This window comes from Ursus americanus, unplaced genomic scaffold, assembly GCF_024610735.1.
Source record: "Ursus americanus isolate L20-20 unplaced genomic scaffold, mUrsAme1.1.p SCAF_214, whole genome shotgun sequence".
Taxonomy (NCBI): Eukaryota; Metazoa; Chordata; class Mammalia; order Carnivora; family Ursidae; genus Ursus; species Ursus americanus.
The window spans coordinates 1-22,902 of record NW_028273796.1 but is presented as its reverse complement, the minus strand read 5'-3'; the positions used below and the strand labels follow the sequence as shown (position 1 = coordinate 22,902).

The window sequence follows — 22,902 nt, the reverse complement described above, 5'->3', positions numbered from 1 at the left end:
AGACCCTCCGCTCCCCCCCTGGCCCTTGCACACACTGAGTGGACGAGAAAGCCATCAGCCAAAGGGACTTTGGGTCGGTGCTGACACGAGCTGCTGAAGGGAACGTCAGTGCTCAGCTGCGCCCGCCACATATCCCCCGTGCTGTGTGCGATTCGGGCGCAGGCCGGGCTTGGTCCACCTCCTGGCTTCCCTGGCAACCGACCCCCAGCGGGGCAGTGTCTGGCGCCCCCCCTCCCACCAGGGAGAAAGCACAGGATGAGCCTAGTCAGCCTGCACGCGCCGGTGCCTCGCTCTGCCCGTCTGCGCCGCTCCCTAGGGCTCTGGACGTGCCTGGAGCCTCTTTTTCAGGCCGCCCGTCCGCCTCCTGCTCCCACGAAGCAGATGCTCGCGACTGGCCCCGACCCGCGTCTGGCCGCCGCTGGGGAGCGCCGCTGGGGAAGCCGTCTGTTGAGCACTGCCATCGGTGCATGGGTGGTTCAGTGGTAGAATTCTCGCCTGCCACGCGGGAGGCCCGGGTTCGATTCCCGGCCCATGCAGTGCTCTGTCCCCTTTTGGCCCTGCAGCCCCAACGCTGGCACGGCCCGGCTTCCTCTCTCCAAAGCTCCAGGCACCTGGCCTACACCAACCCTGCTCCCACCGGGGGGGACCGCCCCTGCCCTGCCCCACTCTGACGCCCATTCCCTTCTTCTTGGGCTCTCTTGTCCAGGCGACCAAACTCCACCCTGCATTGGGCCAAGGCCCCTGGCCCGCCCACACGCTCTCTTTGCCCCTTTTCTCTTCAGGACCCCGACCACCCGGCTTGACTCGCCCACTTCGCTTCCAGAAATACTTCCGCGCACCACCACACACCTGTACCCCGATCGCGCCTCGGGGTGTGGGCACGCCCCACCTCGCCCCACCTCCACTCCTTTCGCCACCGCTCCTCCCTCCCTGCCTCACTCTCCCCACACTCCCAAAATCCTCCTGTCTCTGACAACCAGGAACAACCAAGTTGCCACCCCTACCACTGATACATCCCATTCTCCGGCAGGGGCCCTCACAAACTCACTAGGGTGCACCAGGAAGACCACATTCATGGCACAACACCATCGTCCCGACACACGCTCTCTGTTCTCTCTATGCCCTGCTTGGCCACAGTATCCTTCAAATCCCGCCGCTCCTCCATCGCTAAGACCACCGCCAGCACCAGCACTAGCAGCAGCACCACCAGCACCAAGCTCCCCCTCCACCAGCAGCAGCAGCAGCAGCGACAGCACCACCACCACCACCACGAGCCCCCCCGCCCAACAGCAGCACCAGTAGCAGCAGCAGCGGCACCAAGTCCACCAGCAAAGCAGCACCCGGACCATCACCAACATCAGCTCGGCAGCCTCCTTCGACACCACCCCCGCCGCCGCGGCCACCAGCCACCAGCAGGACCAAGTCCACCACCGCACACCACCACGGGCACCATTGCCAACAGCACTAAAGTCCTTCGGCATCACCGCCACCAGCACCAACAGAACCAAGGCCACCACCAGCGCACCGGCATAGGCATCATCGCCAACAGCACTAAGGTCCTCCACCATCACTATCACCCCCCCACACCACCACCACTAGGACCAAGTCCACCACCACACCACCACGGGCACCACTGCCAACAGCACTAAAGTCCTCAACACCACCACCACCACCACCAAGTCCACCATCACCACACCGGCACGGGCACCAAAACCAACAGGACTGAAGTCCTTCACCATCATCACCGCCCCCACCACCATCACCAGAAGGACCAGGTCCACCACCAGCTCACGCGCATGGACATCATCGCCGACGGCACCCAAGTCCTCCACCATCAGTACCACCCCCACACCACGTAGTCTACCCCCAACCCCTCGTACCATAGCAGCAGCAGCAGCAGCAGCAGCAGCAGCAGCAGCAGCAGCAGCAGCAGCAGCAGCAAGACCAAGTCTACCATCACCACACTGGCACAGGCACCATGGCCCACAGCACTGACGTCCTTCACCACCACCACCACCATGACCAAGTCCAGCAGCAGCACCAAGTCCACCACCAGCGCACCAGCATGGACATCATCACCAACAGCACCCAAGTCCTCTACGATCACCACCACCGCCATCGCCACCGCCACCTCCACGAGCTCCACTATCACCACACCGGCACGGGCACCATCGCCAACAGGACTGAAGTCCTTCGTCACCACCACCACCGCCACCACCAAGACCGTGTCCACCATCACCCCGGCAGCCCTGGCACCGTCACCAACGGCACCAAAGGCCACCACCACCATCGCCAGCAGCGGCGGCACCAAGTCATCCACCAGCAACAACACAAGTACCAGCTCAGCCAGTACCTCCCCCCCGCCCCGGCCGCCCCTCTGGCCCAACATCCCCACACCTGTCGCCTGCCTCCTCGCCCCCTCCTTTCCAGGTCCTCACTGGTCAATGATCCTGGGTGGCATTTGTCCTGTTGGCCTCTCTGAATCTCAACCCCAGGACGACCCCTGAGACCTGACTGACTGTCCCAATGATAGGTGACTGAAGTCTCCGGGGCTGTGGAATTCCTCACCCCGCTGGGACGGCTCCTAGACCCGGTCCCCCATCTCTCTGTGTTTCCCGTGCTTGCCTGCCTACCGGCTTCCCACCCACGTCCCCCTGCACCCCACCCGTTGGCCCGAGCGCCCTGCAGTACAACACAGCATAGCACAGCACAGCAGTCTCCCCCCGCACCACCGCCATGGTCCTCTCCCACCACGGGGGACTCCAGCTTTTTTACGCCGGGACCCACTCCCCACCACTTGCCGCGTGCTGCTCCTGCCAGCCTCCAGGCTAGACCCCTGCCACCCGCCACCCACCCCGTGTACCCCACACCCATCTCTCACACTCAAGGCCAGCAGTCGGACCTCCCACAGGCTCCTCAGGCACACTCCTACTCCGTCTCCTCCCCTACCTCAGATCTGAGCTCACCCTCCCGCACACGTGCACGCGTGCCGGGTAAGACGCCCCAAGCCTCCGCAGAGACCCTGCCTGAGTGGCCAGCCACGCTCTCGGCCGGGTCCGCAAGCCCCACACTTCCCCGCCCGGCACTCCACCCACACATCCGGGCTGCTCCCGGCCCTCCCGTCCTTCTGGGATCCTTGTCGCCCTCTGCCCTAACCCCCGTGGGAGGCCACCCACGGGAGCAAACACCTTCATCCTGCGCTTCCCCCACCGCGGCTGCCTCCCCCCCCCCCACGCACACACACTCACTCACGTACGCATGCACACAGAGGCAAGGGTGCTGAAGGAACTCCCTGTGGTGATGGTAAACACCCGGACGCCCACAGGGGTTCCTTTCCTGGCTGGTACGACCTTGTCCCAATCCAGCGAGTGGGCTGCGGCGGCAGGTTTGGGCGGGGCACGGGCTGTCCGCTTGGGCTCTGAAGGAGACAATCTCTGAACAGAGAGCAAACGCTTGGCGGACAGGGGCGTGAACGTGTTGGCGGGAAGGAGACCCTGGTCTGCGATTTCCCTAGAGGAGCACCCGTAGGAGACGACGCGCACAGGGGTGCAGAGAGGGATGGAGTAGACCCTGGCTGGGTGTACGCTAAGGCTGAATGGGCAATGAGAACATCTTTAAGGTGCCGTCCAGGTCGTGGGTCTGCGGGATGAGGGTAGGGCTGGAGGGGGAGGAGGGTGCTCCAGGGAGCACGCTTGCCACTTTGCCATAGGATTCAGGGGAGTGGTGGTGAGGCGATGTGAGGGACGTGTTGGCTAGAAGTCCACCCTGTGTGTCTCCCGTGCGCCTCCAGCCCCTCCCACCCGCTCGGCCGTTGGGTTTTCCCCACCGGCCTCCCGAATCTCCCCGCTGTCTCACCTGCTCTGCCTGGTGGTCCGGCGACCTGGACGTGCCCAGATTCGCTTTCCCAACCCCACCTCCGGGGCGCCACGGGCCGGCTCTCTGCTCCCATCTCCGCCCAAGGCCAGCACCCACGTGGACCGCAATCGCCGGGCACGGGAGACGCGGCCAGCCCAGAGGTTCGTGGTGTCGGTGCTGGGAAGCTGGGCCGGGCCGTGGCTGGCCGGGGGGAGAGGCAAGGGACCAGGGGCTCCAGCAGGGTACCCGGCTCGAAGAGGTAGATTGCTCACGCTCCCCAGACCTCCTCCCCCACTCCCCCTGCCCCTCTTCCCAGCACCGACACCACGAACTAGCACCTCAGGAAGGAGCAAGGGGTGTCCTGTCAGGGGTGGCGAGGTTTCTCCTGAAGACAGCACTGCAGCCACAGAGGCCAAGCCCCTGGGCTGGCTGGACGTGCGGGCGTCTGCTGGTGGCCATGAGTGGGGATAGAGGGTATCGCGGCCTCTCGGGTTTGGGGCGGAGGAAGAGGGGGAGCCCGGCCAGCGTCCAGGGGAGGCGCCCAAGCCCTGCAGTTGGGCGGCCGGCTGGCGAGGCCAAAAGGCTTGGGCTGGCCGAGGCGACAGGGCAAGGCTTGGGCTAGACGGGGCGGCTGGCCTTGCGTGGGCGCCGAGGCGGCGTGGCAAGGGAGAAGCTGGCTAAAAGGGGCGCGGATGCGCTGGGCAGGTTGGTAGGTAGGCCGAGAGGAAGAAGAAAGGCTTCCCTGACCGGGAATCGAACCCGGGCCGCGGCGGTGAGAGCGCCGAATCCTAACCACTAGACCACCAGGGAGCGGCGGGCTCCACGCCTGGCCCGCACCCCCTGGACCCAGCGCCTCCATACCACCCACGCGCTTCTGCTTTGCCTCCAAGGCCCCCGCCTTGCCACGGCCAGCCGCCCGCCGGCCCTGCCAATCCACCTACCCTGCTGGCAGCACCCTCAAAACGCTGCACGCCTCCTTCCCTCACACACGCGCTCAGCTTCGGCCACGCTCCATGCTCCGGGCTCCGGGCTCCGGGCTCCCGGCTCCCATCGGGCCCGGGCACGAGGGCCCTGGAGCCACGCAAAAGGTTGGCCAGCTGCGTTGGCCGGGAATCGAACCCGGGTCAACTGCTTGGAAGGCAGCTATGCTCACCACTATACCACCAACGCTGCACAGCCCGGGCCGCCCCCAGACGCCGGCCCAGGGTTCGCAGCAGCGCCTTCACGCCTTCTCTCCACCGCCTCGGCCGCCTGGCGCAGCCCTGCCCCGACGTCCTGCCCGACCGCAGCTCGGCGCCGCCACACGCGCCAGCAGCGGCCGCCCGGCGCCCCACCCGCGCCGGCCCGGCGCAGCTGTGCGGCTCCGCAGGCCCCACCGCCCGCCGCCCGCCGCCCGCCTCTGGGGGGCGCTCTGGCCGCCCTGCGGCTCCCGGGCCCTCGCCCCCCGACACACGCTGCCCCTCCCAGACCCGCTGGGCTGGGCCCTTCTCCACCCGCTGGTCCGCGAGCCCACATCCCGCACCGACGGAGGACCCCACACGGCCGCCACCCACCCGTCCCCCGTGCGGCACCCCCTTCCCCCGCTTCCCCGCCACGGGGCAGCGTCGCGTCCCCAAGGAGCGCCTTGAGCACAGCCACTCGTCAGGCGCCGTGGCCACGACAGGAGGCCCTGGCTGGGCTGTGGCGATCCCGCACGCGCGCGCGCCGGAGGGGGGGGGGTGGCGAGGAAGGGAAAGGGGTGGCGGTGGTCGACGGCGGGCAGGCGGGACACCCGTCGTCGCCCTGCGCCTCTTGTCGGACGCTGGAGGGAGGAGAAGAAGGGCCCTGGGGGCAAACGTTTGGAGAGAGCGGCGACGCCGGCGACCAAAAAGGGCGTCTTGCCTCCCCGTCGGGGAATCGAACCCCGGTCTCCCGCGTGACAGGCGGGGATACTCACCACTATACTAACGAGGACGGCGGCGGCCACCCGGGCGCCCGACCCCTCTCCGCCTGCCTGCCCACGCCTACCCCTGCCCTCGACGCCCTGCCTTACACAGGCGTCCGCCACACGCCACACCCGACGCGACCCCAAACCAACCGCGTCAGCCCCCACAGCAGTCCCCCTGCCCCCCACTCGGAGTGGACCAGGGACCCGGGCCGGGCGGGCGGCGCTGAATACCCCGAGTGCGCCGCTGCCTACCGCCTGCCAAGCGGAGATCCCGCCGGCAGGAGAGACCCGAGAGGGCAAGCACGGCTGCGAGCAGGAGGACGGGGGCTCAGGATGGCCAGAGGCGGACGACGGAGGGGAGGGGAGGGCAGGGGAGAGCAGGGGAGGGCAGGGGAGGGGGCGGTGGCGGCGCAAGAGGCTGGCCCGACGGCGCCCTCTGGGTGCAGAGCCGGGGATGTGCGAGCGGGGCGGGCGGGCGGCGGCTGCGGCGGGGCGGCCAGTCGGCTGGCCGAGCTCCCGGTCGGCCGGTCCCCGCGCGCGCCCCGTCCCTTGCGCACCCACACAGCCGCCAGCCAGCACCAGCGTTCGCGCCGGGTCCCAGCCAGGCGAGCGGCGACGCGCCCAGGCCCGCCGTCAGGATGGCCGAGCGGTCTAAGGCGCTGCGTTCAGGTCGCAGTCTCCCCTGGAGGCGTGGGTTCGAATCCCACTCCTGACACGCCCCCCTTTTGGCGCGCCCAACGAGGGCACGGGACACCGGCGGGCCTGGACGACGCCCTATAGCAAGCCCCGGCCTGCCTGACGGGCCGCTCCTGCCTGGCACCGGAGCAGAAGGGGCCCAGTATGGAGCCCCGACGCCTCCACCCTCCTGGCCACGGGCTTTGCGCACACACGCCCTCCCCCACCAATTCACGCGCCTTTCCCACCTGATCCCACACCCGCAGGCTTCGGGAACCTCGCGGCACGTCTCTGCTCACCTGCTTTCGGGGGGCTGTCTTTTCCTTCCTCCCTCCCGCTCCCGCTCTCGCTCCCGCTCTCGCTCAGGCTCCCGCTCCGGCTCCGCTGCCGGCGCATGCTCCCGCGCCCGCTCTGGCCCCGGCTCTGGCGTCCGCTCCACTCCCACCGCCCCCTGCGGGCCAGGCGCGTGCGCAAAGGCCAAAAGCCCTCCGCATTCGGTTCTCCACCAGACTCGTGCCTGGTGAACAGCGCCTCGCTCTCCGAGCCGTGCTCTTCAGCCACCAGGAGCACACCGTCCCGCACCCTGTCCTTTCCGCCGGCCCCCATTCCATTCCCTCCACATCCTACGCAGGTGGCCCGTGGTGCCCACGAGGATTTTCCACCTTGACGCCTTGCCCTGGCCACGCCTGCCTGCCTGCCTGCCTGCCTCCCGGGACACAGGCAGCCCAGCCACCTGCTCGCCGGCTAACGCCAGGGCCCTCCCTTCACTGGGCCTGGCCCTGGAGTCCAGCCCGCAAAGGTGGTTCCCATGAGCGCTGGGCGGAGGGAAGCCCTGGATACCCAAGCCACCCACCTGGGCGCCACAGCACATCTCCGCGCCGGAAGCCGCGGCCCGGCCGGGACCCCAGGAGCCCAGAGCGCTCCCTCGCCGCGCCATCGGCCAGCTGGCCACTCTGCCCACGCGCTCCTGCGAGCCAAGATCGCGCTCCTGCCTCACAACCACCGCACCCGAGCTGGGCCCCTAGGGAGAGCTGCGGGCCAGAGCTCAGACACCTTGCTTTGGTCTCCCGGCCTGAGCGGTACTCAGAGGCGCCGGCCGCGCTACCGGGCCTCCGACTTCTCCACACGGCACGCGCGCGCACGCGCGGGGGACACACACACACACACACACACACACACCACCCCACGGCACCCCACGTGCGCACACAACCGCAGCTCCGTTCCCCAGACCCTCCGCTCCCCCCCTGGCCCTTGCACACACTGAGTGGACGAGAAAGCCATCAGCCAAAGGGACTTTGGGTCGGTGCTGACACGAGCTGCTGAAGGGAACGTCAGTGCTCAGCTGCGCCCGCCACATATCCCCCGTGCTGTGTGCGATTCGGGCGCAGGCCGGGCTTGGTCCACCTCCTGGCTTCCCTGGCAACCGACCCCCAGCGGGGCAGTGTCTGGCGCCCCCCCTCCCACCAGGGAGAAAGCACAGGATGAGCCTAGTCAGCCTGCACGCGCCGGTGCCTCGCTCTGCCCGTCTGCGCCGCTCCCTAGGGCTCTGGACGTGCCTGGAGCCTCTTTTTCAGGCCGCCCGTCCGCCTCCTGCTCCCACGAAGCAGATGCTCGCGACTGGCCCCGACCCGCGTCTGGCCGCCGCTGGGGAGCGCCGCTGGGGAAGCCGTCTGTTGAGCACTGCCATCGGTGCATGGGTGGTTCAGTGGTAGAATTCTCGCCTGCCACGCGGGAGGCCCGGGTTCGATTCCCGGCCCATGCAGTGCTCTGTCCCCTTTTGGCCCTGCAGCCCCAACGCTGGCACGGCCCGGCTTCCTCTCTCCAAAGCTCCAGGCACCTGGCCTACACCAACCCTGCTCCCACCGGGGGGGACCGCCCCTGCCCTGCCCCACTCTGACGCCCATTCCCTTCTTCTTGGGCTCTCTTGTCCAGGCGACCAAACTCCACCCTGCATTGGGCCAAGGCCCCTGGCCCGCCCACACGCTCTCTTTGCCCCTTTTCTCTTCGGGACCCCCGACCACCCGGCTTGACTCGCCCACTTCGCTTCCAGAAATACTTCCGCGCACCACCACACACCTGTACCCCGATCGCGCCTCGGGGTGTGGGCACGCCCCACCTCGCCCCACCTCCACTCCTTTCGCCACCGCTCCTCCCTCCCTGCCTCACTCTCCCCACACTCCCAAAATCCTCCTGTCTCTGACAACCAGGAACAACCAAGTTGCCACCCCTACCACTGATACATCCCATTCTCCGGCAGGGGCCCTCACAAACTCACTAGGGTGCACCAGGAAGACCACATTCATGGCACAACACCATCGTCCCGACACACGCTCTCTGTTCTCTCTATGCCCTGCTTGGCCACAGTATCCTTCAAATCCCGCCGCTCCTCCATCGCTAAGACCACCGCCAGCACCAGCACTAGCAGCAGCACCACCAGCACCAAGCTCCCCCTCCACCAGCAGCAGCAGCGACAGCACCACCACCACCACCACGAGCCCCCCCGCCCAACAGCAGCACCAGTAGCAGCAGCAGCGGCACCAAGTCCACCAGCAAAGCAGCACCCGGACCATCACCAACATCAGCTCGGCAGCCTCCTTCGACACCACCCCCGCCGCCGCGGCCACCAGCCACCAGCAGGACCAAGTCCACCACCGCACACCACCACGGGCACCATTGCCAACAGCACTAAAGTCCTTCGGCATCACCGCCACCAGCACCAACAGAACCAAGGCCACCACCAGCGCACCGGCATAGGCATCATCGCCAACAGCACTAAGGTCCTCCACCATCACTATCACCCCCCCACACCACCACCACTAGGACCAAGTCCACCACCACACCACCACGGGCACCACTGCCAACAGCACTAAAGTCCTCAACACCACCACCACCACCACCAAGTCCACCATCACCACACCGGCACGGGCACCAAAACCAACAGGACTGAAGTCCTTCACCATCATCACCGCCCCCACCACCATCACCAGAAGGACCAGGTCCACCACCAGCTCACGCGCATGGACATCATCGCCGACGGCACCCAAGTCCTCCACCATCAGTACCACCCCCACACCACGTAGTCTACCCCCAACCCCTCGTACCATAGCAGCAGCAGCAGCAGCAGCAGCAGCAGCAGCAGCAGCAGCAGCAGCAGCAGCAGCAGACCAAGTCTACCATCACCACACTGGCACAGGCACCATGGCCCACAGCACTGACGTCCTTCACCACCACCACCACCATGACCAAGTCCAGCAGCAGCACCAAGTCCACCACCAGCGCACCAGCATGGACATCATCACCAACAGCACCCAAGTCCTCTACGATCACCACCACCGCCATCGCCACCGCCACCTCCACGAGCTCCACTATCACCACACCGGCACGGGCACCATCGCCAACAGGACTGAAGTCCTTCGTCACCACCACCACCGCCACCACCAAGACCGTGTCCACCATCACCCCGGCAGCCCTGGCACCGTCACCAACGGCACCAAAGGCCACCACCACCATCGCCAGCAGCGGCGGCACCAAGTCATCCACCAGCAACAACACAAGTACCAGCTCAGCCAGTACCTCCCCCCCGCCCCGGCCGCCCCTCTGGCCCAACATCCCCACACCTGTCGCCTGCCTCCTCGCCCCCTCCTTTCCAGGTCCTCACTGGTCAATGATCCTGGGTGGCATTTGTCCTGTTGGCCTCTCTGAATCTCAACCCCAGGACGACCCCTGAGACCTGACTGACTGTCCCAATGATAGGTGACTGAAGTCTCCGGGGCTGTGGAATTCCTCACCCCGCTGGGACGGCTCCTAGACCCGGTCCCCCATCTCTCTGTGTTTCCCGTGCTTGCCTGCCTACCGGCTTCCCACCCACGTCCCCCTGCACCCCACCCGTTGGCCCGAGCGCCCTGCAGTACAACACAGCATAGCACAGCACAGCAGTCTCCCCCCGCACCACCGCCATGGTCCTCTCCCACCACGGGGGACTCCAGCTTTTTTACGCCGGGACCCACTCCCCACCACTTGCCGCGTGCTGCTCCTGCCAGCCTCCAGGCTAGACCCCTGCCACCCGCCACCCACCCCGTGTACCCCACACCCATCTCTCACACTCAAGGCCAGCAGTCGGACCTCCCACAGGCTCCTCAGGCACACTCCTACTCCGTCTCCTCCCCTACCTCAGATCTGAGCTCACCCTCCCGCACACGTGCACGCGTGCCGGGTAAGACGCCCCAAGCCTCCGCAGAGACCCTGCCTGAGTGGCCAGCCACGCTCTCGGCCGGGTCCGCAAGCCCCACACTTCCCCGCCCGGCACTCCACCCACACATCCGGGCTGCTCCCGGCCCTCCCGTCCTTCTGGGATCCTTGTCGCCCTCTGCCCTAACCCCCGTGGGAGGCCACCCACGGGAGCAAACACCTTCATCCTGCGCTTCCCCCACCGCGGCTGCCTCCCCCCCCCCCCACGCACACACACTCACTCACGTACGCATGCACACAGAGGCAAGGGTGCTGAAGGAACTCCCTGTGGTGATGGTAAACACCCGGACGCCCACAGGGGTTCCTTTCCTGGCTGGTACGACCTTGTCCCAATCCAGCGAGTGGGCTGCGGCGGCAGGTTTGGGCGGGGCACGGGCTGTCCGCTTGGGCTCTGAAGGAGACAATCTCTGAACAGAGAGCAAACGCTTGGCGGACAGGGGCGTGAACGTGTTGGCGGGAAGGAGACCCTGGTCTGCGATTTCCCTAGAGGAGCACCCGTAGGAGACGACGCGCACAGGGGTGCAGAGAGGGATGGAGTAGACCCTGGCTGGGTGTACGCTAAGGCTGAATGGGCAATGAGAACATCTTTAAGGTGCCGTCCAGGTCGTGGGTCTGCGGGATGAGGGTAGGGCTGGAGGGGGAGGAGGGTGCTCCAGGGAGCACGCTTGCCACTTTGCCATAGGATTCAGGGGAGTGGTGGTGAGGCGATGTGAGGGACGTGTTGGCTAGAAGTCCACCCTGTGTGTCTCCCGTGCGCCTCCAGCCCCTCCCACCCGCTCGGCCGTTGGGTTTTCCCCACCGGCCTCCCGAATCTCCCCGCTGTCTCACCTGCTCTGCCTGGTGGTCCGGCGACCTGGACGTGCCCAGATTCGCTTTCCCAACCCCACCTCCGGGGCGCCACGGGCCGGCTCTCTGCTCCCATCTCCGCCCAAGGCCAGCACCCACGTGGACCGCAATCGCCGGGCACGGGAGACGCGGCCAGCCCAGAGGTTCGTGGTGTCGGTGCTGGGAAGCTGGGCCGGGCCGTGGCTGGCCGGGGGGAGAGGCAAGGGACCAGGGGCTCCAGCAGGGTACCCGGCTCGAAGAGGTAGATTGCTCACGCTCCCCAGACCTCCTCCCCCACTCCCCCTGCCCCTCTTCCCAGCACCGACACCACGAACTAGCACCTCAGGAAGGAGCAAGGGGTGTCCTGTCAGGGGTGGCGAGGTTTCTCCTGAAGACAGCACTGCAGCCACAGAGGCCAAGCCCCTGGGCTGGCTGGACGTGCGGGCGTCTGCTGGTGGCCATGAGTGGGGATAGAGGGTATCGCGGCCTCTCGGGTTTGGGGCGGAGGAAGAGGGGGAGCCCGGCCAGCGTCCAGGGGAGGCGCCCAAGCCCTGCAGTTGGGCGGCCGGCTGGCGAGGCCAAAAGGCTTGGGCTGGCCGAGGCGACAGGGCAAGGCTTGGGCTAGACGGGGCGGCTGGCCTTGCGTGGGCGCCGAGGCGGCGTGGCAAGGGAGAAGCTGGCTAAAAGGGGCGCGGATGCGCTGGGCAGGTTGGTAGGTAGGCCGAGAGGAAGAAGAAAGGCTTCCCTGACCGGGAATCGAACCCGGGCCGCGGCGGTGAGAGCGCCGAATCCTAACCACTAGACCACCAGGGAGCGGCGGGCTCCACGCCTGGCCCGCACCCCCTGGACCCAGCGCCTCCATACCACCCACGCGCTTCTGCTTTGCCTCCAAGGCCCCCGCCTTGCCACGGCCAGCCGCCCGCCGGCCCTGCCAATCCACCTACCCTGCTGGCAGCACCCTCAAAACGCTGCACGCCTCCTTCCCTCACACACGCGCTCAGCTTCGGCCACGCTCCATGCTCCGGGCTCCGGGCTCCGGGCTCCCGGCTCCCATCGGGCCCGGGCACGAGGGCCCTGGAGCCACGCAAAAGGTTGGCCAGCTGCGTTGGCCGGGAATCGAACCCGGGTCAACTGCTTGGAAGGCAGCTATGCTCACCACTATACCACCAACGCTGCACAGCCCGGGCCGCCCCCAGACGCCGGCCCAGGGTTCGCAGCAGCGCCTTCACGCCTTCTCTCCACCGCCTCGGCCGCCTGGCGCAGCCCTGCCCCGACGTCCTGCCCGACCGCAGCTCGGCGCCGCCACACGCGCCAGCAGCGGCCGCCCGGCGCCCCACCCGCGCCGGCCCGGCGCAGCTGTGCGGCTCCGCAGGCCCCACCGCCCGCCGCCCGCCGCCCGCCTCTGGGGGGCGCTCTGGCCGCCCTGCGGCTCCCGGGCCCTCGCCCCCCGACACACGCTGCCCCTCCCAGACCCGCTGGGCTGGGCCCTTCTCCACCCGCTGGTCCGCGAGCCCACATCCCGCACCGACGGAGGACCCCACACGGCCGCCACCCACCCGTCCCCCGTGCGGCACCCCCTTCCCCCGCTTCCCCGCCACGGGGCAGCGTCGCGTCCCCAAGGAGCGCCTTGAGCACAGCCACTCGTCAGGCGCCGTGGCCACGACAGGAGGCCCTGGCTGGGCTGTGGCGATCCCGCACGCGCGCGCGCCGGAGGGGGGGGGGTGGCGAGGAAGGGAAAGGGGTGGCGGTGGTCGACGGCGGGCAGGCGGGACACCCGTCGTCGCCCTGCGCCTCTTGTCGGACGCTGGAGGGAGGAGAAGAAGGGCCCTGGGGGCAAACGTTTGGAGAGAGCGGCGACGCCGGCGACCAAAAAGGGCGTCTTGCCTCCCCGTCGGGGAATCGAACCCCGGTCTCCCGCGTGACAGGCGGGGATACTCACCACTATACTAACGAGGACGGCGGCGGCCACCCGGGCGCCCGACCCCTCTCCGCCTGCCTGCCCACGCCTACCCCTGCCCTCGACGCCCTGCCTTACACAGGCGTCCGCCACACGCCACACCCGACGCGACCCCAAACCAACCGCGTCAGCCCCCACAGCAGTCCCCCTGCCCCCCACTCGGAGTGGACCAGGGACCCGGGCCGGGCGGGCGGCGCTGAATACCCCGAGTGCGCCGCTGCCTACCGCCTGCCAAGCGGAGATCCCGCCGGCAGGAGAGACCCGAGAGGGCAAGCACGGCTGCGAGCAGGAGGACGGGGGCTCAGGATGGCCAGAGGCGGACGACGGAGGGGAGGGGAGGGCAGGGGAGAGCAGGGGAGGGCAGGGGAGGGGGCGGTGGCGGCGCAAGAGGCTGGCCCGACGGCGCCCTCTGGGTGCAGAGCCGGGGATGTGCGAGCGGGGCGGGCGGGCGGCGGCTGCGGCGGGGCGGCCAGTCGGCTGGCCGAGCTCCCGGTCGGCCGGTCCCCGCGCGCGCCCCGTCCCTTGCGCACCCACACAGCCGCCAGCCAGCACCAGCGTTCGCGCCGGGTCCCAGCCAGGCGAGCGGCGACGCGCCCAGGCCCGCCGTCAGGATGGCCGAGCGGTCTAAGGCGCTGCGTTCAGGTCGCAGTCTCCCCTGGAGGCGTGGGTTCGAATCCCACTCCTGACACGCCCCCCTTTTGGCGCGCCCAACGAGGGCACGGGACACCGGCGGGCCTGGACGACGCCCTATAGCAAGCCCCGGCCTGCCTGACGGGCCGCTCCTGCCTGGCACCGGAGCAGAAGGGGCCCAGTATGGAGCCCCGACGCCTCCACCCTCCTGGCCACGGGCTTTGCGCACACACGCCCTCCCCCACCAATTCACGCGCCTTTCCCACCTGATCCCACACCCGCAGGCTTCGGGAACCTCGCGGCACGTCTCTGCTCACCTGCTTTCGGGGGGCTGTCTTTTCCTTCCTCCCTCCCGCTCCCGCTCTCGCTCCCGCTCTCGCTCCCGCTCTCGCTCAGGCTCCCGCTCCGGCTCCGCTGCCGGCGCATGCTCCCGCGCCCGCTCTGGCCCCGGCTCTGGCGTCCGCTCCACTCCCACCGCCCCCTGCGGGCCAGGCGCGTGCGCAAAGGCCAAAAGCCCTCCGCATTCGGTTCTCCACCAGACTCGTGCCTGGTGAACAGCGCCTCGCTCTCCGAGCCGTGCTCTTCAGCCACCAGGAGCACACCGTCCCGCACCCTGTCCTTTCCGCCGGCCCCCATTCCATTCCCTCCACATCCTACGCAGGTGGCCCGTGGTGCCCACGAGGATTTTCCACCTTGACGCCTTGCCCTGGCCACGCCTGCCTGCCTGCCTGCCTGCCTCCCGGGACACAGGCAGCCCAGCCACCTGCTCGCCGGCTAACGCCAGGGCCCTCCCTTCACTGGGCCTGGCCCTGGAGTCCAGCCCGCAAAGGTGGTTCCCATGAGCGCTGGGCGGAGGGAAGCCCTGGATACCCAAGCCACCCACCTGGGCGCCACAGCACATCTCCGCGCCGGAAGCCGCGGCCCGGCCGGGACCCCAGGAGCCCAGAGCGCTCCCTCGCCGCGCCATCGGCCAGCTGGCCACTCTGCCCACGCGCTCCTGCGAGCCAAGATCGCGCTCCTGCCTCACAACCACCGCACCCGAGCTGGGCCCCTAGGGAGAGCTGCGGGCCAGAGCTCAGACACCTTGCTTTGGTCTCCCGGCCTGAGCGGTACTCAGAGGCGCCGGCCGCGCTACCGGGCCTCCGACTTCTCCACACGGCACGCGCGCGCACGCGCGGGGGACACACACACACACACACACACACACACCACCCCACGGCACCCCACGTGCGCACACAACCGCAGCTCCGTTCCCCAGACCCTCCGCTCCCCCCCTGGCCCTTGCACACACTGAGTGGACGAGAAAGCCATCAGCCAAAGGGACTTTGGGTCGGTGCTGACACGAGCTGCTGAAGGGAACGTCAGTGCTCAGCTGCGCCCGCCACATATCCCCCGTGCTGTGTGCGATTCGGGCGCAGGCCGGGCTTGGTCCACCTCCTGGCTTCCCTGGCAACCGACCCCCAGCGGGGCAGTGTCTGGCGCCCCCCCTCCCACCAGGGAGAAAGCACAGGATGAGCCTAGTCAGCCTGCACGCGCCGGTGCCTCGCTCTGCCCGTCTGCGCCGCTCCCTAGGGCTCTGGACGTGCCTGGAGCCTCTTTTTCAGGCCGCCCGTCCGCCTCCTGCTCCCACGAAGCAGATGCTCGCGACTGGCCCCGACCCGCGTCTGGCCGCCGCTGGGGAGCGCCGCTGGGGAAGCCGTCTGTTGAGCACTGCCATCGGTGCATGGGTGGTTCAGTGGTAGAATTCTCGCCTGCCACGCGGGAGGCCCGGGTTCGATTCCCGGCCCATGCAGTGCTCTGTCCCCTTTTGGCCCTGCAGCCCCAACGCTGGCACGGCCCGGCTTCCTCTCTCCAAAGCTCCAGGCACCTGGCCTACACCAACCCTGCTCCCACCGGGGGGGACCGCCCCTGCCCTGCCCCACTCTGACGCCCATTCCCTTCTTCTTGGGCTCTCTTGTCCAGGCGACCAAACTCCACCCTGCATTGGGCCAAGGCCCCTGGCCCGCCCACACGCTCTCTTTGCCCCTTTTCTCTTCGGGACCCCCGACCACCCGGCTTGACTCGCCCACTTCGCTTCCAGAAATACTTCCGCGCACCACCACACACCTGTACCCCGATCGCGCCTCGGGGTGTGGGCACGCCCCACCTCGCCCCACCTCCACTCCTTTCGCCACCGCTCCTCCCTCCCTGCCTCACTCTCCCCACACTCCCAAAATCCTCCTGTCTCTGACAACCAGGAACAACCAAGTTGCCACCCCTACCACTGATACATCCCATTCTCCGGCAGGGGCCCTCACAAACTCACTAGGGTGCACCAGGAAGACCACATTCATGGCACAACACCATCGTCCCGACACACGCTCTCTGTTCTCTCTATGCCCTGCTTGGCCACAGTATCCTTCAAATCCCGCCGCTCCTCCATCGCTAAGACCACCGCCAGCACCAGCACTAGCAGCAGCACCACCAGCACCAAGCTCCCCCTCCACCAGCAGCAGCAGCGACAGCACCACCACCACCACCACGAGCCCCCCCGCCCAACAGCAGCACCAGTAGCAGCAGCAGCGGCACCAAGTCCACCAGCAAAGCAGCACCCGGACCATCACCAACATCAGCTCGGCAGCCTCCTTCGACACCACCCCCGCCGCCGCGGCCACCAGCCACCAGCAGGACCAAGTCCACCACCGCACACCACCACGGGCACCATTGCCAACAGCACTAAAGTCCTTCGGCATCACCGCCACCAGCACCAACAGAACCAAGGCCACCACCAGCGCACCGGCATAGGCATCATCGCCAACAGCACTAAGGTCCTCCACCATCACTATCACCCCCCCACACCACCACCACTAGGACCAAGTCCACCACCACACCACCACGGGCACCACTGCCAACAGCACTAAAGTCCTCAACACCACCACCACCACCACCAAGTCCACCATCACCACACCGGCACGGGCACCAAAACCAACAGGACTGAAGTCCTTCACCATCATCACCGCCCCCACCACCATCACCAGAAGGACCAGGTCCACCACCAGCTCACGCGCATGGACATCATCGCCGACGGCACCCAAGTCCTCCACCATCAGTACCACCCCCACACCACGTAGTCTACCCCCAACCCCTCGTACCATAGCAGCAGCAGCAGCAGCAGCAGCAGCAGCAGCAGCAGCAGCAGCAGCAGCAGCAGCAAGACCAAGTCTACCATCACCACACTGGCACAGGCACCATGGCCCACAGCACTGACGTCCTTCACCACCACCACCACCATGACCAAGTCCAGCAGCAGCACCAAGTCCACCACCAGCGCACCAGCATGGACATCATCACCAACAGCACCCAAGTCCTCTACGATCACCACCACCGCCATCGCCACCGCCACCTCCACGAGCTCCACTATCACCACACCGGCACGGGCACCATCGCCAACAGGACTGAAGTCCTTCGTCACCACCACCACCGCCACCACCAAGACCGTGTCCACCATCACCCCGGCAGCCCTGGCACCGTCACCAACGGCACCAAAGGCCACCACCACCATCGCCAGCAGCGGCGGCACCAAGTCATCCACCAGCAACAACACAAGTACCAGCTCAGCCAGTACCTCCCCCCCGCCCCGGCCGCCCCTCTGGCCCAACATCCCCACACCTGTCGCCTGCCTCCTCGCCCCCTCCTTTCCAGGTCCTCACTGGTCAATGATCCTGGGTGGCATTTGTCCTGTTGGCCTCTCTGAATCTCAACCCCAGGACGACCCCTGAGACCTGACTGACTGTCCCAATGATAGGTGACTGAAGTCTCCGGGGCTGTGGAATTCCTCACCCCGCTGGGACGGCTCCTAGACCCGGTCCCCCCATCTCTCTGTGTTTCCCGTGCTTGCCTGCCTACCGGCTTCCCACCCACGTCCCCCTGCACCCCACCCGTTGGCCCGAGCGCCCTGCAGTACAACACAGCATAGCACAGCACAGCAGTCTCCCCCCGCACCACCGCCATGGTCCTCTCCCACCACGGGGGACTCCAGCTTTTTTACGCCGGGACCCACTCCCCACCACTTGCCGCGTGCTGCTCCTGCCAGCCTCCAGGCTAGACCCCTGCCACCCGCCACCCACCCCGTGTACCCCACACCCATCTCTCACACTCAAGGCCAGCAGTCGGACCTCCCACAGGCTCCTCAGGCACACTCCTACTCCGTCTCCTCCCCTACCTCAGATCTGAGCTCACCCTCCCGCACACGTGCACGCGTGCCGGGTAAGACGCCCCAAGCCTCCGCAGAGACCCTGCCTGAGTGGCCAGCCACGCTCTCGGCCGGGTCCGCAAGCCCCACACTTCCCCGCCCGGCACTCCACCCACACATCCGGGCTGCTCCCGGCCCTCCCGTCCTTCTGGGATCCTTGTCGCCCTCTGCCCTAACCCCCGTGGGAGGCCACCCACGGGAGCAAACACCTTCATCCTGCGCTTCCCCCACCGCGGCTGCCTCCCCCCCCCCCCACGCACACACACTCACTCACGTACGCATGCACACAGAGGCAAGGGTGCTGAAGGAACTCCCTGTGGTGATGGTAAACACCCGGACGCCCACAGGGGTTCCTTTCCTGGCTGGTACGACCTTGTCCCAATCCAGCGAGTGGGCTGCGGCGGCAGGTTTGGGCGGGGCACGGGCTGTCCGCTTGGGCTCTGAAGGAGACAATCTCTGAACAGAGAGCAAACGCTTGGCGGACAGGGGCGTGAACGTGTTGGCGGGAAGGAGACCCTGGTCTGCGATTTCCCTAGAGGAGCACCCGTAGGAGACGACGCGCACAGGGGTGCAGAGAGGGATGGAGTAGACCCTGGCTGGGTGTACGCTAAGGCTGAATGGGCAATGAGAACATCTTTAAGGTGCCGTCCAGGTCGTGGGTCTGCGGGATGAGGGTAGGGCTGGAGGGGGAGGAGGGTGCTCCAGGGAGCACGCTTGCCACTTTGCCATAGGATTCAGGGGAGTGGTGGTGAGGCGATGTGAGGGACGTGTTGGCTAGAAGTCCACCCTGTGTGTCTCCCGTGCGCCTCCAGCCCCTCCCACCCGCTCGGCCGTTGGGTTTTCCCCACCGGCCTCCCGAATCTCCCCGCTGTCTCACCTGCTCTGCCTGGTGGTCCGGCGACCTGGACGTGCCCAGATTCGCTTTCCCAACCCCACCTCCGGGGCGCCACGGGCCGGCTCTCTGCTCCCATCTCCGCCCAAGGCCAGCACCCACGTGGACCGCAATCGCCGGGCACGGGAGACGCGGCCAGCCCAGAGGTTCGTGGTGTCGGTGCTGGGAAGCTGGGCCGGGCCGTGGCTGGCCGGGGGGAGAGGCAAGGGACCAGGGGCTCCAGCAGGGTACCCGGCTCGAAGAGGTAGATTGCTCACGCTCCCCAGACCTCCTCCCCCACTCCCCCTGCCCCTCTTCCCAGCACCGACACCACGAACTAGCACCTCAGGAAGGAGCAAGGGGTGTCCTGTCAGGGGTGGCGAGGTTTCTCCTGAAGACAGCACTGCAGCCACAGAGGCCAAGCCCCTGGGCTGGCTGGACGTGCGGGCGTCTGCTGGTGGCCATGAGTGGGGATAGAGGGTATCGCGGCCTCTCGGGTTTGGGGCGGAGGAAGAGGGGGAGCCCGGCCAGCGTCCAGGGGAGGCGCCCAAGCCCTGCAGTTGGGCGGCCGGCTGGCGAGGCCAAAAGGCTTGGGCTGGCCGAGGCGACAGGGCAAGGCTTGGGCTAGACGGGGCGGCTGGCCTTGCGTGGGCGCCGAGGCGGCGTGGCAAGGGAGAAGCTGGCTAAAAGGGGCGCGGATGCGCTGGGCAGGTTGGTAGGTAGGCCGAGAGGAAGAAGAAAGGCTTCCCTGACCGGGAATCGAACCCGGGCCGCGGCGGTGAGAGCGCCGAATCCTAACCACTAGACCACCAGGGAGCGGCGGGCTCCACGCCTGGCCCGCACCCCCTGGACCCAGCGCCTCCATACCACCCACGCGCTTCTGCTTTGCCTCCAAGGCCCCCGCCTTGCCACGGCCAGCCGCCCGCCGGCCCTGCCAATCCACCTACCCTGCTGGCAGCACCCTCAAAACGCTGCACGCCTCCTTCCCTCACACACGCGCTCAGCTTCGGCCACGCTCCATGCTCCGGGCTCCGGGCTCCGGGCTCCCGGCTCCCATCGGGCCCGGGCACGAGGGCCCTGGAGCCACGCAAAAGGTTGGCCAGCTGCGTTGGCCGGGAATCGAACCCGGGTCAACTGCTTGGAAGGCAGCTATGCTCACCACTATACCACCAACGCTGCACAGCCCGGGCCGCCCCCAGACGCCGGCCCAGGGTTCGCAGCAGCGCCTTCACGCCTTCTCTCCACCGCCTCGGCCGCCTGGCGCAGCCCTGCCCCGACGTCCTGCCCGACCGCAGCTCGGCGCCGCCCACACGCGCCAGCAGCGGCCGCCCGGCGCCCCACCCGCGCCGGCCCGGCGCAGCTGTGCGGCTCCGCAGGCCCCACCGCCCGCCGCCCGCCGCCCGCCTCTGGGGGGCGCTCTGGCCGCCCTGCGGCTCCCGGGCCCTCGCCCCCCGACACACGCTGCCCCTCCCAGACCCGCTGGGCTGGGCCCTTCTCCACCCGCTGGTCCGCGAGCCCACATCCCGCACCGACGGAGGACCCCACACGGCCGCCACCCACCCGTCCCCCGTGCGGCACCCCCTTCCCCCGCTTCCCCCGCCACGGGGCAGCGTCGCGTCCCCAAGGAGCGCCTTGAGCACAGCCACTCGTCAGGCGCCGTGGCCACGACAGGAGGCCCTGGCTGGGCTGTGGCGATCCCGCACGCGCGCGCGCCGGAGGGGGGGGGTGGCGAGGAAGGGAAAGGGGTGGCGGTGGTCGACGGCGGGCAGGCGGGACACCCGTCGTCGCCCTGCGCCTCTTGTCGGACGCTGGAGGGAGGAGAAGAAGGGCCCTGGGGGCAAACGTTTGGAGAGAGCGGCGACGCCGGCGACCAAAAAGGGCGTCTTGCCTCCCCGTCGGGGAATCGAACCCCGGTCTCCCGCGTGACAGGCGGGGATACTCACCACTATACTAACGAGGACGGCGGCGGCCACTCGGGCGCCCGACCCCTCTCCGCCTGCCTGCCCACGCCTACCCCTGCCCTCGACGCCCTGCCTTACACAGGCGTCCGCCACACGCCACACCCGACGCGACCCCAAACCAACCGCGTCAGCCCCCACAGCAGTCCCCCTGCCCCCCACTCGGAGTGGACCAGGGACCCGGGCCGGGCGGGCGGCGCTGAATACCCCGAGTGCGCCGCTGCCTACCGCCTGCCAAGCGGAGATCCCGCCGGCAGGAGAGACCCGAGAGGGCAAGCACGGCTGCGAGCAGGAGGACGGGGGCTCAGGATGGCCAGAGGCGGACGACGGAGGGGAGGGGAGGGCAGGGGAGAGCAGGGGAGGGCAGGGGAGGGGGCGGTGGGCGGCGCAAGAGGCTGGCCCGACGGCGCCCTCTGGGTGCAGAGCCGGGGATGTGCGAGCGGGGCGGGCGGGCGGCGGCTGCGGCGGGGCGGCCAGTCGGCTGGCCGAGCTCCCGGTCGGCCGGTCCCCCGCGCGCGCCCCGTCCCTTGCGCACCCACACAGCCGCCAGCCAGCACCAGCGTTCGCGCCGGGTCCCAGCCAGGCGAGCGGCGACGCGCCCAGGCCCGCCGTCAGGATGGCCGAGCGGTCTAAGGCGCTGCGTTCAGGTCGCAGTCTCCCCTGGAGGCGTGGGTTCGAATCCCACTCCTGACACGCCCCCCTTTTGGCGCGCCCAACGAGGGCACGGGACACCGGCGGGCCTGGACGACGCCCTATAGCAAGCCCCGGCCTGCCTGACGGGCCGCTCCTGCCTGGCACCGGAGCAGAAGGGGCCCAGTATGGAGCCCCGACGCCTCCACCCTCCTGGCCACGGGCTTTGCGCACACACGCCCTCCCCCACCAATTCACGCGCCTTTCCCACCTGATCCCACACCCGCAGGCTTCGGGAACCTCGCGGCACGTCTCTGCTCACCTGCTTTCGGGGGGCTGTCTTTTCCTTCCTCCCTCCCGCTCCCGCTCTCGCTCCCGCTCTCGCTCAGGCTCCCGCTCCGGCTCCGCTGCCGGCGCATGCTCCCGCGCCCGCTCTGGCCCCGGCTCTGGCGTCCGCTCCACTCCCACCGCCCCCTGCGGGCCAGGCGCGTGCGCAAAGGCCAAAAGCCCTCCGCATTCGGTTCTCCACCAGACTCGTGCCTGGTGAACAGCGCCTCGCTCTCCGAGCCGTGCTCTTCAGCCACCAGGAGCACACCGTCCCGCACCCTGTCCTTTCCGCCGGCCCCCATTCCATTCCCTCCACATCCTACGCAGGTGGCCCGTGGTGCCCACGAGGATTTTCCACCTTGACGCCTTGCCCTGGCCACGCCTGCCTGCCTGCCTGCCTGCCTCCCGGGACACAGGCAGCCCAGCCACCTGCTCGCCGGCTAACGCCAGGGCCCTCCCTTCACTGGGCCTGGCCCTGGAGTCCAGCCCGCAAAGGTGGTTCCCATGAGCGCTGGGCGGAGGGAAGCCCTGGATACCCAAGCCACCCACCTGGGGCGCCACAGCACATCTCCGCGCCGGAAGCCGCGGCCCGGCCGGGACCCCCAGGAGCCCAGAGCGCTCCCCTCGCCGCGCCATCGGCCAGCTGGCCACTCTGCCCACGCGCTCCTGCGAGCCAAGATCGCGCTCCTGCCTCACAACCACCGCACCCGAGCTGGGCCCCTAGGGAGAGCTGCGGGCCAGAGCTCAGACACTCCTCCCCCCCCCCTT

At 68.4% G+C, this 22,902-nt stretch overlaps 15 non-coding genes across 15 annotated transcripts; 6 read left to right on the top strand and 9 right to left on the bottom strand.

Annotated features, from left to right (window-relative positions):
• Positions 1-465: 465 nt before the first annotated feature.
• On the top strand, positions 466-536 carry TRNAG-GCC (transfer RNA glycine (anticodon GCC)). The gene has a single exon. It is a non-coding gene; the product is annotated as a tRNA-Gly (tRNA).
• A 4,057-nt stretch (positions 537-4,593) lies between these two features.
• Positions 4,594-4,665, bottom strand: TRNAE-CUC (transfer RNA glutamic acid (anticodon CUC)). Its single transcript has one exon. It is a non-coding gene; the product is annotated as a tRNA-Glu (tRNA).
• A 288-nt stretch (positions 4,666-4,953) lies between these two features.
• Positions 4,954-5,025, bottom strand: TRNAG-UCC (transfer RNA glycine (anticodon UCC)). The gene has a single exon. It is a non-coding gene; the product is annotated as a tRNA-Gly (tRNA).
• Positions 5,026-5,736: 711 nt separating this feature from the next.
• TRNAD-GUC (transfer RNA aspartic acid (anticodon GUC)) lies at positions 5,737-5,808 on the bottom strand. Its single transcript has one exon. It is a non-coding gene; the product is annotated as a tRNA-Asp (tRNA).
• A 606-nt stretch (positions 5,809-6,414) lies between these two features.
• TRNAL-CAG (transfer RNA leucine (anticodon CAG)) lies at positions 6,415-6,497 on the top strand. Its single transcript has one exon. It is a non-coding gene; the product is annotated as a tRNA-Leu (tRNA).
• Positions 6,498-8,148: 1,651 nt separating this feature from the next.
• Positions 8,149-8,219, top strand: TRNAG-GCC (transfer RNA glycine (anticodon GCC)). Its single transcript has one exon. It is a non-coding gene; the product is annotated as a tRNA-Gly (tRNA).
• A 4,052-nt stretch (positions 8,220-12,271) lies between these two features.
• On the bottom strand, positions 12,272-12,343 carry TRNAE-CUC (transfer RNA glutamic acid (anticodon CUC)). Its single transcript has one exon. It is a non-coding gene; the product is annotated as a tRNA-Glu (tRNA).
• A 288-nt stretch (positions 12,344-12,631) lies between these two features.
• On the bottom strand, positions 12,632-12,703 carry TRNAG-UCC (transfer RNA glycine (anticodon UCC)). Its single transcript has one exon. It is a non-coding gene; the product is annotated as a tRNA-Gly (tRNA).
• A 711-nt stretch (positions 12,704-13,414) lies between these two features.
• On the bottom strand, positions 13,415-13,486 carry TRNAD-GUC (transfer RNA aspartic acid (anticodon GUC)). The gene has a single exon. It is a non-coding gene; the product is annotated as a tRNA-Asp (tRNA).
• Positions 13,487-14,092: 606 nt separating this feature from the next.
• Positions 14,093-14,175, top strand: TRNAL-CAG (transfer RNA leucine (anticodon CAG)). Its single transcript has one exon. It is a non-coding gene; the product is annotated as a tRNA-Leu (tRNA).
• A 1,663-nt stretch (positions 14,176-15,838) lies between these two features.
• On the top strand, positions 15,839-15,909 carry TRNAG-GCC (transfer RNA glycine (anticodon GCC)). The gene has a single exon. It is a non-coding gene; the product is annotated as a tRNA-Gly (tRNA).
• A 4,054-nt stretch (positions 15,910-19,963) lies between these two features.
• Positions 19,964-20,035, bottom strand: TRNAE-CUC (transfer RNA glutamic acid (anticodon CUC)). The gene has a single exon. It is a non-coding gene; the product is annotated as a tRNA-Glu (tRNA).
• A 288-nt stretch (positions 20,036-20,323) lies between these two features.
• TRNAG-UCC (transfer RNA glycine (anticodon UCC)) lies at positions 20,324-20,395 on the bottom strand. Its single transcript has one exon. It is a non-coding gene; the product is annotated as a tRNA-Gly (tRNA).
• Positions 20,396-21,107: 712 nt separating this feature from the next.
• Positions 21,108-21,179, bottom strand: TRNAD-GUC (transfer RNA aspartic acid (anticodon GUC)). Its single transcript has one exon. It is a non-coding gene; the product is annotated as a tRNA-Asp (tRNA).
• A 608-nt stretch (positions 21,180-21,787) lies between these two features.
• Positions 21,788-21,870, top strand: TRNAL-CAG (transfer RNA leucine (anticodon CAG)). Its single transcript has one exon. It is a non-coding gene; the product is annotated as a tRNA-Leu (tRNA).
• Positions 21,871-22,902: the final 1,032 nt, after the last annotated feature.